This window comes from Trichechus manatus, unplaced genomic scaffold (genome assembly GCF_000243295.1).
Source record: "Trichechus manatus latirostris isolate Lorelei unplaced genomic scaffold, TriManLat1.0 scaffold00296, whole genome shotgun sequence".
In the NCBI taxonomy this organism is placed as follows: Eukaryota; Metazoa; Chordata; class Mammalia; order Sirenia; family Trichechidae; genus Trichechus; species Trichechus manatus.
The window spans coordinates 873,368-886,642 of record NW_004444232.1 but is presented as its reverse complement, the minus strand read 5'-3'; positions in this window follow the sequence as shown (position 1 = coordinate 886,642).

Below are 13,275 nucleotides of genomic sequence, written 5' to 3'. Positions count from 1 at the left end.
CCAACAGGTGCAACTAAAAGTCCTTATGTCATTAGAGTCCCGGTATATACCTGTACCTCCTGATTTTTAGAAACTTTACTAGTTTACAGGATTAAACTCCCTGAAAGATCACAAAAGTCACTGACCTGTCATCAATACCTTAGCTCAGGTTCCAATTCCTACCATTTCTCAGATATATGTGTGACAGGACCAAGTGTCCCAGTTATACCAGCCAAAGTTTTAACTTTCAGAATACTTCAGAGGAACACTACAGACACTGCTTGTTTTCCTTCTGAGACTGTATTAGTTTTCTGGGGCTGTTGTAACAAATTACCACAGAGTACATGGCTTAAAATGACAGAAATTTATTTTCTCACAGTTCTGGAGGACAGAAGTCCCAATTCAGGGTGTCTGCAATGCCATCCTCTCTCTAAAGTTTCTAGGGGAAGAGCCTTTCTTGTCTCTCCCAGCTCTAATAGCCCCAGACACGCCTTGGCTGGCACCTGCAGCATAATTCCCATCTCTGCCTCCGTCATCACACGGCATTCTTCCCTCTGCATGTCCATCTGCGTCTTTTCTCCTCTTTATAAAGACACCATGCTATTGGATTAGAACCCACCTTACTCCAACATGACCTCATGTTAACTGATAACATCATCAAGGACCCTATTTATAACATGAGCAGGTTCACAGGTACTGGGGGTTAGGACTTCAACATATCTTTTTGGAGGACACAATTCAATCCATAACAGAGACTTGGTAAACACATTCAAACAAAAGCCAAAGACTGTTTTATTCAATACGACCAGTGGTTTCAGGGACTCATGTGTTTCCATAATATAATATTTCTTTAATCATAGCTCAATTTACCATACTATGACTTGAAACAAACAAACAAAAAACTACCTGACCCTCGTCAGCTTTAATGTGATGTATGATAGAACTACATAGCTTCGGATATAGTAAGTGTGGCAGAAATATCCTAAGGTGACCTGCAATGATTCATGCCCTTGCATGAACCTACACCTTGCTTCCAGCCAATAAATACAGCACTCCCTTTGATTAAGGTGGGAGTCCCTGGATGGTGCAAATCGTTAACGCACTCTGCTGCTAACCAAAATAGTGGTAGTTTGAGTCCACCCAGAGGCATCTTGTTTGGAAGAAAGGCCTGGTGATCTATTTCTGAAAAAAACGGCCATTGAAATCCCTATGGAGCGCAGTTCTACTCTGACACATATGAGGTCACTATGAGTCAGAATCGACTTAATGGCAACTGGTTTTCACTGGTTTTGATTAAGTTACCTATATGGGAAAAGTGATAGTATAGTCACTATCTTGATTACCTTACATTATATAAGATTCTGTCTTAGCAGACTGAGACTCTCCCGCTGGCCTTGAGGTTGTAAGCTGCTATGCTGTAAAAGGGCCATGTGTCAAGGAATGATGGACAGCCTCTAGGAGGTGAGAATGGGTCTCACTGACAGCCAACAAGAAAATAAAGACCTAAGTCCTACAGCTACAAAGAACTGAATTCTGCCAACAGCCACAGGTGCTTGAAAGAGGATCCCAAGCTCCAGAAAGCCAAAATGCAACCTGGTTAACACTTAGATTGCAGCATTGTGAGACCCTGAGCAGAGAACCCAGCTCACTTGTGGGTGGACTCTTCATCCAAAGAAACTGTGAGATAATAAATGCATTTATATTAAGCTGCTAAATTTGTGATAATTTGTTATGGCAGCAATAGAAAGCTAGTACACTAAGTCAAATCCTGTCCCTGAACATTACAACTACAAGCAGTAAATATCTCTTGTAGTTTAGTAAAATTAAGGTAAAGTTCACTTCTGAGTGAAATAACAGTATTATATAGTTTGTCTCTCTAAATGCACAGTTCTGTGAAGTAGGGAATTCCAGAATATCCCCAGACACTCCAAAGCTCAAAACTTCAACATAACTCTTTTAAATCACATACTTAAAAGACTAAGCTAAATGTGATTTATCAGAATTGTCTAAAATAAAATATTTTGTAAATGCAAGAGTCTATTTGAAAAATGAAAGTATTATATTAATTTATAACTAAAAGTGGAAAAAAAACAGTCTTAATTTAGAATAATTGACATGCTTCATTTATCTTTCTGCCTCTTCAGTAACCCCTAGGGTATGAATTCCAGTACTTTTTCCCTTTTAATGGTCAGAGATGCACCACAATAGCCTACCCATAGTTATAGCTATAATATCACATCCTTAGCAAACCCAGTTTTCTAGACTGTTACATAATACAGCTGTTTGAACATTTATAACCCAGCATATGGGTTCACATTTGACATTTGGTATCTCAGGCTTAAAACAAACTGTTTCATTTCTTTCAAAAAGAACATTAAGATGCTGGCTTACTAAATAAAAAGTTGGCTGACCAAACCCTTTTAATGCTTGCAGTCCTAGAATTCAAAAGTATTCTTTCCATGAAAGGTTATTTTCTTTTTCTTCCCCCATATATTGTACAAGGCTATGAAATTAGTGTCTGACATGCTATTTGGATATAAACCCTGGTGTACTATTCAGTCTCAATCACTCAAAGAAAGGGATCATACACAAAGTTAAATTTTAGAGAGATCCTGTGATCCTGTGGGGGGTAAGCAAGAGTTTCCTAAAGAGGATGGGGATTTATACCACAAAGGTTTAAAGGAGCTTGTCTCCACTCATAACAGGGAGCGAAGCATAGACAAAAAGGCTTATGGCCTTGAGGAGAGCAAGGCCAGACTCTACTTATTTGTAGAGTTCCCTTATTGCTCTTAGTTGCTGTCAAGTCAACTCCAACTCATGGCAACCCCATATGTAACAGAATGAAGCATTGCCTGGTCCTGCACCATCTTTACAATGGTCGGTATGCTCAAGTCCATCATTGTGGCCACTATGTATTTTGAGTGCCCTCCAATGGGGTTCATCTTCTAGTACTTATCAGACAATATTCTGTTGGGATCCTTACGGTTTTCACTGGCTAATTTTCAGAAGTAGATCACCAGGCCTTCCTAGTCTGTCTTGGTCTGGAAGCTTCACTGAAATCAGTCCATCATGGGTGACCCTGCTAGTATTTGAAATACAGGTGACATAGCTTCCAGCACCATAACAACACAAAGGCCACCACAGTACAACAAACTGACAGACAGGTGGTGAAAAGTCCTCTTAGATTCTACAAAGAGTTTTCATCATCCAATTTTCAGTGTTTTGTCCTATATTATAATTCCTTTTGTTGTTGTCGTTGTTAGTGGCCATCGAGTTGGGTCCAACTCATAGCGACCCTATGAGCAGAACTGCCCCATAGTTTCCAAGGAGCAGCTGGTGGATTTGAACTGCCGACCTTTTTGGTTAGCAGTGGCGCTCTTAACCACTCTGTCACCAGGGCACCACAAACCTTCAGGAAAGTCAGTATATAATAGCCTTATAGCAGTTACGTGGTAAATTAAATGACATAAAATATATATTCTGGGGATGAATCAGTGAAGAAAAGGAGACCTTCACCAAACCATTCTTCTCTTGGGCCAACAGAGAAATAGCATGAATAACAGCCAAAAAACTATATACAGATAAACCAGTTGCCGTGGAGTCGACTCCAACTCACAGTGACATTGTCTGTGTCAGAGGAAAACTGTGCTCCACAGGGTTTTCAGTGTCTGGTTTTTCAGATGTAGATCACCAGGGCTTTCTTCCAAGGCAAGTCTGGGTGGACTTATACCTCAAGCTTTTTGGTTAGCAGCCAAGCACATTAACCATTTACACCACCCAGGGACTATAGTTACTGTATAGATAGTAACTCAAATAAACTGCTTTATGTTGGGTTCCATGAACCATCTGTGTTTCTGCCTTCTCTCACTCTCTCTGCCACAATATTGGCATGTCCAAGATAGGAGCTGCTTCTTCAGAAGTAAAAAGGATGTGGAGTGGGGTCAGCCAGTCCATGAGAACATAAGCAAAAAATAAACTTTTGTTGCTGTAAACCCTGAGATTTGGGAGTTGTTACCACAGCATGATTTGGCTTAAGCTCACTGAAGCACTTGGTACATTAAAATACAAAATGTTATGTGTATTTAAAAATAAAAAAGATAGCATAAACAAACTGAAGAAGGTATTTTCAATATTTATAACCAACAATGAATTCCTATATGGAAAAGATGAAGAATATCTACAAATCAATAAGAAAACAACTCAAGAGAAAAATGGGTAAATAATATGAATAGCTATATCACAGAAATGGAAAACTGAGTGTTCTATAAAAATATCAAAATTAACCTAATCACGTTTCTAATCAGGACATACAAATTAAAACAAAAATGACTTACCAGTTCATGCCCAAGAGTATGGCAAAAAATTGAAAAGTCTAACAACGTAACAATGTGGAGCAAAAGGAATTGTCATAGACTGCTATGAGGAAATATAAATTGGTATGGCCACTTTGGGGAAAAATCTTACAGTATCTAGTAAAGTTCCAGAAATTCCACTTCTAGATATATACTCTAGAGAAACTCTCTTACATGTACACAAGTTAAAAGGTAGCAAAACAAAAAAAAAGGGCTCCATTGTTTGTAATAGCAAAAACATTTAAAACAACCTAAGTATCTATCAAAAAGGGAACGAATTTTTTAAGTTGAATATTCCAACAGTGTAATGTCACAAAATAATTAAAATAAATGAACCAGATCCTCTTGTATTAACATGTATAGATCTCAAATGCTCACCCGAGGGGAAAAAATGTGAGTTAGATAGGTAGATAGACAGATAGGTAGACAGGTAGGTAGATTAAAAGAATAATTTCTTTCATAAGGACTAGCACAAAGCTGGTTCCTATGAGGCGGAGGTTAAAGATGTTCCAAATGTCTGACTTTTCCAAGCTGCTGTACCACTCCATCACCTCTAACATCAACTACTCCCTTTTCCCTCAGTACTCTCCCTCTTGTCTTTGCGCTCCCTAATTCGCTGCAACGTCTCACAGAAATGGCTTTCACAGTTGTAGAGCCTGTCAAGTCCCAAATTTCTGGGTCAGGCATAGACTTCTCTCTGGCCCTGTCTCTGCCCCAAGGCACTCAGCCTTCTCAAACCATGGGCGGGGAATCCCACTGCGTAGTCTCCTGCGGGTCTCTGCTGCAGGTCTCTCCTTCTTTGGTGGTAGTGGGTTCTCCCTCTCTGCTCTGGAATTGGCTCTCTTTTAAGGCAAAACTGACCCATCCCCTTGGTAGTTCACAGTTACCCTATCACACAATCACCTGGGTGGGAGTTACAAGACCATAGCTAGAAAGGCCACACACAAAAGTAATTAACTGGACCGCATAGATGGATGATAGATAGGTAGGTAGGTAGGTGGGTAGGTGGGTGGACGGGTAGACGGATGGACGAATGGACAGAGAGACAGACAGACAGATAGATAGATAGACAGATCCAAAACCAAATCCATTGCTGTCGAGTCCGACTCATAGCAACCCTATAGGACAGAGTAGAACTGCCCCACAGGGTTTCCAAGAAGCAGCTGATGGATTCAAACTGCTGACCTTTTGGTTAGCAGCCGAGCTCTTTAACTACTGCCCCACCAAGGCTCCAGATAGATAGATGGATATAATACCGCTTAGTAGTAAACTTAAAACATATAAAACAATACACTGCGTGTGTGTGTGTGTGTGTGTGTGTGTGTGTGTGTGTGTATTTGGGTGGCTCAGACATAAGCAGTAAAGTCTAAAACATGGAAAAGAAAGATACATATGCACCTCAGTATAGTGGTTACTTTGAGAGGAATGATAAGGAAATGAAATAAGTTGAGGGAGTTTACTGTATATGTCATACATATTTCTCTCAAAATGTTTTTGAAGTTACTTCTAAGGGCAAAAAAAAGGTTGATATTTGTTAGAACTGGGTGGTGAATAAGAGTGCATGTACTTTTTTGCATTTCAAAATATTTCATAATATAAAATAAATTTTTGAAGAACTCCTTATCAAATAGAAAAAAAATAGTTAAAAAGTTGAAATAGACTAGTTCTTCAAAAAATCCTGACAATATTTATATACAGAATACAAAAACAGAGCAACAGATCTCAAATCATATCAACTTTCTAGCAGAGTCAGGATCCAAATCTCTGATTGACCAGGATGGTAAGGGTACTCATATGAGATAACAGCTAAAGGACATGGGAATATTAAATCTGGGAAGGACAGGACTCAAAGGGGCAGAGCAGCTACCTTCAAATATTTGAGGGGTTGTTGTATGGGAAATGGAATAGAATGTTTCTGTATATTGTCATTAGGTAGACTTGTAATTAATAAATGGAAGTTTCAGGAAGACTTCAGCACAACTAATAAAAAAATATACTTAACACTCAGAGTTGTCGAAAGGGAAATAGTCTACTTTACAAGTCATGAATTTCTCACCAGCGCCATTGTCCAGATGTGGTCCCTATAAACACTTAGAACAAGAGTATTGAGCAGGTTGCTGGATCAAATGACCAGACAACTTCTGGATTCTAGGACTCAAGCAGCTGAGTATACTTAATTTCAAAAACCAGGAAATCCTTTATTTCCAAGGTTGTAATCATTTCCAATCTCATTAAGCACAAGTAGCAGAATTTTTATCAGATTCCATGGAAGAATCCTGATCAAAAGGGGAAAATGTAGAAAAGAATTTCAAATTCTCATGGACTCCAGACTTTCTGGAGCCATGGAGGTTGGCTAAACTCCTGAAACTATTGCACTGAGATTATCTTTAAACCTTAAAAAAAATATATCCCCTGAAGTCTTCTTGAAATCAAATGTCTTAGTCATCTAGTGCTGCTCTAACAGAAATACCACAAGTGGATGCCTTTAACAGAGAGAAATTTATTTTCTCACAGTCTAGTAGGCTAGAAGCCAAATTCAGGGCATCAACTCCAGGGGAAGGCTTTCTCTGTCTGCTCAGGAGGAAGGTCCTTGTCGTCAATCTTCCTCTGGACTAGGAGCTTTTCTGCACAGGAACTCCAGGTCCAAAGGACATGCTCTTCTCCCAGCACTGCTTTCTTGGTGGTATGAGGTCCCCAACTCTCTGCTTGCTTCCCTTATCAAGAGATAAAAGGTGGTGCAGGCCACATCCCAGGAAATTCCCTTTACACTGGATCAGGGATGTGACCTGGGTAAGGGTGGTGTTACAATTCCACCCTAATCCTCTTTAAGGTAAAACTATAATCGCAAAATGGAGGACAACCATACAATACTAGGAATCATTGCCTAGCCAAATTGATGCACACATTTTTTGGGGGACATAATTCAATCCATGACACCAAATAATAGTTTAGCTTTACTAGTAAAAAAATATCTGCTTTGAGCATTATGCTCTTTAAGAACTATCTTTATGGGATCGTATAGTTTGAAGAACTATCTACATGCTCCTGACCCAAGCCATGGTATTTTCAATAGCCTCAGGTGCATGCAAAACCTGGACAATGAATAAGGAAGACCAAAGAAGAATTGATGCCTTTGAATTATGGTGTTGGCGAAGAATGTTGAATATACCACAGACTGCCAGAAGAACAAACAAATCTGTCTTGGAAGAGGTACAGCCAGAATGCTCCTTAGAAGAGAGGATAGCCAGACTTCATCTTACTTGCTTTGGATATGTTCTTAGGAGGGACCAGTCCCTGGAGAAGGATATTATGCTTGGTAAAGTAGAGGGTCAATGAAAAAGAGGAAGACCCTCAATGAGATGGATTGACATGCTGGCTGCAACAATGGGCTCAAACAGCAACAATCGTGAGAACGGCGCAGGACCAGGCAGTGTTTTGTTCTGTTGTACATAGGGTTACTATGAGTTAGAACGAACTCGATGGCACCTAACAACAACAATACAGGATCAAATTGACAACAGCAACTCGAAAGATTAGGGGGCAGGGAGTTTAGGTTAATGAGGAAGGAACAGCTCAGAAAAGGAGGGTGAGAATGGTTGCACAACTCCTGCAATCAATGTTACTAAATTGTACATGTAGAAACTGTTGAATTGGTATAGGTTTTGCTGTGTATATTCTCAACAATAATAAAATATGACAAAAGAAGAACTAGGGGGGAAAAAAGCATAAGTAGCAGAAAGAGGATAGAAAATATTTTATGGATTCCAGACATTCTGAAGCATATGTTTTAAGAATTTTTTAAAAGGAGAAAGAACAAAATCAAAATCATCAATAAGCTAAAGAAGCCATGCTTTCACCACCATGCACATAGAAACAGAAAGAACTCAAACTCCCAAACACCAGATGTAGCTTACGTTTCTGCCTCTAATGATACTGCATCCATTTTAGAGCCTTTATAAGACAAGAAGCAAAGAAAATTATTAAAAATTAAATTCTCTACCAAAGAAGTACTTGAAGGCTGAAAGTTGTATATGGCAACAAGGGGCTTTTTCTAAAAGCCATAGCAGGAATCTCTGAATGAATGTGTCAATCAATCCAACATAATCTAGACAATACAAGGTTCTGGGAAGACAAAAAGAAAATGATAGCTGATTGAAGATTTAAACAACTCCTTCAGACTTTAAAAATAAATAAGTGCTGTTTTGGAGATTTGTTTGTCAGCTACTTTTATATTCCACCTTCCATGACCATGAAAGCCACACAAGGGAGTATAATTATATTTCATAAAAGCTGTTCTTGTTTTAAATCTGCCCTTAATATAAAGCAGCCAACAGAGGAAATGCTATTTAATAAGACATCTGGCTTCTAAATGAAGATGCATCCCATTTTTACTCTAAAATAATTTTAATTTGGTTTATAATTGAAACATGGAGTTGATGTCATCCGGAATTTCCTGAACTAGAGGATTATGTTTACAAAGAAAATAAGAATATCAGACTATTGTCATGGTGCACTTTCATCTGAAGTGTGACAAATCAGAATATATATTTTGACATAACATCTAGGAAAATTTAATTTCTTTTTATTCATCAGATTATGTTTAACTAAAATTAATAACACATCTGCTTTATCCTCTGCTTTTTATTTTAATACTTTTCTATTTCCTTATCTTTTTAAGCCACTCATTTTTTCCAAAGTTAATCTGTTTACTTATACCTCCTTCTGTTAAATAAAATTTCTTCAGCATGTTCCCATCTAATCTCCATTATTTTCTCTTTTCTTTTCCTTCTCTTGCTGTCTCTTGCTTCCTCTTTATTCTATCTTTGCAACCAAAAGGATTCATGAGTGTCCAGTACCAAGGAAAAGAACTGAATGTTAGGTCAAGAAGTTACTTAGCACGAACCACAGCATCTTCTAGCCTGAGACCAGAAGAACTAGATGATGCCTGGCTACCACTACCAACTGCTCTGACCAAGGACCCAACAGAAGTTCCAGTCACTTAGAATGGGATAAAAATGTAGAACAAAATTCAAATTCATAAAAAAGACCAGACTTACTGTACTGATAGAGACTGGAGGAACCCTCAAGACTATTGCCCTAAGACACCCTTTTAACCTGGAGCTGAAGCCACTACTTGAGGTCAACTTTCAGCCAAATAATAGAGTGGCCCATAAAATAAACAACATCCCTGAGGAATGTGCTTCTTAGAACAATCAACTATATGAGACCAAACAGACAACATCTGCCCAAAAGCAAAGATGAGAAAGCAAGGAGGGGCATGGAAACTGGGTAGATGGAAACAGGGAATGCAGGGTGGAAATGGGGAGAGTGCTGACACATTTCCAGGATAGCAACCAATGTTAGGGAACAATTATTGTATGAATTGTTGAATGGGAAACTAATTTGCTATGTAAACTTTCACCTAAAACACAATAAAGTCTTCAAACAAAAAGAAGTTACTTTGCATTTAGGAGAGAAAGCCCGCTATAGGACCAGACTTTGAAAAAAATTTTGTCATAGAAGAGAGTTAAAAGGTGAAGTGCAAAAACAAAAGAATGATGAAATAAATCAAACTAAAAATCAGGCTACTCAAAATCTAGTAATTAAGATTAGTGGCTGTTGTTGCTGTTAGGTGCCTTCAAGTCAGTTCCAAGTCATAGGGACCCCATGTACAACAGAATGAAACACTGTCCGGTCCTGCGCCATCCTCACAATCATTGCTATGTTTGAGCCCATTGTTGCAGCCACTGTGTCAATCCATCTCGATTAGGGTCTTCCTCTTTCTTGTTGACCTTCTACCTTACCAAGCATGTTGTCCTTCTCCAGGGACTGGTCCCTCCTGATAACAAGTCCAAAGTATGCAAGACGAAGTCTCACCATTCTCATTTCCAAGGAGCACTCTGGCTGTATTTCTTCCAAGACAGACTTGTTTGTTGTTCTGGCAGTCCATGGTATATTCAATATTCCTTACCAACACCATAATTCGAAGGCATCAATTCTTCTTCTGTCTTCCTAATTCATTGTTCAGCTTTCGCATGTATACGAGGCAACTGAAAACACCAAGGTTTGGGTCAGGCACACCTTAGTCTTCAAAGTGACATCATCGCTTTTTAACACTTTAAAGAGGTCTTTCGCAGCAGATTTGCCCAATGCAATGCGTCATTTGATTTCTTGACTGCTGGTTCCATGGGCATTGATTGTGGATCCAAGTAAAATGAAATCCTTGACAACGTCCATCTTTTCTCTGCATATCATGATGTTACTTACTGGTCCAGTTGTGAGGATTTTTGTTTTCTTTATGTTGTGGTATAATCCATACTGAAGACTGTGGTCTTTGATCTTTACCAGTAAATGCTTCAAGTCCTCTTCACTTTCAGCAAACAAGGTTGTGTCATCTGCATATCACAGGTTGTTAATAAGTCTTCCTTCAATCCTGATGCCCCATTCTTCTTCATATAGTTCAGCTTCTCAGATTATTTGCTCAGCATATAGATTAAATAAATATGGCGAAAGGATACAACCCTGACGCACACCTTTCCTGACTTTAAACCACACAGTATCCTCATGTTCTGTTTGAACAATTGCCTCTTGATCTATGTACAGGTTCCTCATGATCACAATTAAGTGTTCTGGAATTCCCATTCTGTGCGATGTTATCCATAATTTGTTATGATCCACACAGTCAAATGCCTTTGCATAGTCAATAAAACACAGGTAAACATCTTGCTGGCATTCTCTGCTTTCAGCCAGGATTCATCTGACATAGCAATGATATCACTCGTTCCATATCCTCTTCAGAATCCAGCTTGAATTTCTGGCTTTTCCCTGTTGATGTACTGCTGCAACCACTTTTGAATGATCTTCAGTAAAATTTTACTTGCATGTGATATTAATGATATTGTTCAATAATTCCCCCATTCAGTTGAATCAACTTTCTTTGGAATATGTATAAATATAGAACTCTTCCAGCTGGTTGGCCAGGTAGCTCTCTTCCAAATTTCTTGGCATAGATGAGTGAGCACTTCCAGCGCTGCATCCCTTTGTTGAAAAGTCTCAACTGGTATTCTGTCAATTCCTGGAGTCTTGTTTTTCATCAATTCCTTCAGTGTGGCTTGGACTTCTTCCTTCAGTACCATCAGTTCCTGATCATATGCTACCTCCTGAAATGGTTGAACCTAGACCAGTTCTTTTTGGTACAGTGAATCTATGTATTCCTTCCATCTTCCATCTTCCATCTTTTGATGCTTCCTCTGTCGTTTAATATTTGCCCCGTAGACTCCTTCAATATTGCAACTCGAGGCTTGAATTTTTTCTTTAGTTCTTTCATCTTGAGAAATGCTAAGAGTGTTCTGCCCTTTTGTTTTTCTAACTCCAGGTCTTTGCACATGTCATTATAACGCTTCATCTTCTCGAGCTACCCTTTGAAATCTTCCGTTCAGCTCTTTTACTTCATCATTTCTTCCATTTGCTTTAGCTACTTGATGTTTGAGCAAGTTTCAGAGTCTCTTCTGACATCCATTTTGGTCTTTTCTTTCCTTCCTGTCTTTTTAATGACCTCTTGTTTTCTTCATGTATGATGTCCTTGATGTCGTTCTACAACTCATCTGGTCTTTTGTCATTAGTGTTCAACGCATCAAATCTATTCTTGAGATTGTCTCTAAATTCAGGTGGGATACACTCAATGTCATACTTTGGCTCTTGTGGACTTGTTCTAATTGTCTTCAGCATCAGTTGCATGTGAGCAATTGATGGTCTCTCCTGCAGTCAGCCCCTGGCCTTGTTTCTGACTGATGAAGAGCTTTTCCATCATCTCTTTATACAGATGTAGTCGATTTGATTCCTGTGTATTCCATCTGGTGAGGTCCACGTTTATGTTGTTGAAAAAATGTATTTGCAGTGAAGAAGTCTTTGGTCTTGTAAAATTCTATCATGGATCTCCGGCTTCATTTCTATCACCAAGGCCATATTTTCCAACTACCTATCCTTCTTCTTTGTTTCCAACTTTCACATTCCAATCACCAGTAATTATCAATGCATCCTGATTGTATGTTCAGTCAATTTCAGACTGCAGAAGTTGGTAAAAATCTTCAGTTCTTCATCTTTGGGACTAGCTGTTGATGCATAAATTTGAATAATAGTCGTATTAACTGGTCTTCCTTGTAGGCATATAGATATTATCCTACACTGATAGCATTGTACTTCAGGATAGATCTTAGAATGTTCTTTTTGACAATGCATGCAAAGCCATTCCTCTTTAAGTTGTCATTCCCAGCATAGTAGACCATATGATTATCCGATTCAAAATGGCCAATACCAGGCCAGTTCAGCTTACTAATACCTAGGATATCGGTGTTTATGCATTCCATTTCATTTTTGATGACTTCCAATTTTCCTAGATTCATACTTGTGCATTCCACATTCCTATTGTTAATGGATGTTTGCAGCTGTTTCTTCTCATTTGGAGTCATGCAACATCAGCAAATGAAGGTCTTGAAAACTTGACTTCATCCACGTCATTAAGGTCGACTCTACTTTGAGGAGGCAGCTCTTGCCCAGTCATTTTTTGAGTGCCTTCCAACCTGAGGGGCTTATCTTTGGTACTATCTCAGTGTTCCTCCACTATTTATAAGGTTTTCACTGGCTAATTTTTTTTCAGAAGTAGAATGCCAGGTCCTTCTTCCTAGTCTGCCTTAGTCTGGAAGCTCAGCTGAAACCTGTCCACCATGGGTGATCCTGCTGTTATTTGAATACCAGTGCATAGCTTCCAACATCACAGCAACACACAAGCCCCCACAGTAGGACAAACTGACAGACATGTGGGGGTAGTGGCTATTACACTTACCATAACAAAGCCATATAAAATTTCCATTTTTACAAAAATATTTATTGAAAAGCCCCGTAAAACCAAATGAGACTAACGCGGTACAGGAGTCCAGTGACAAGG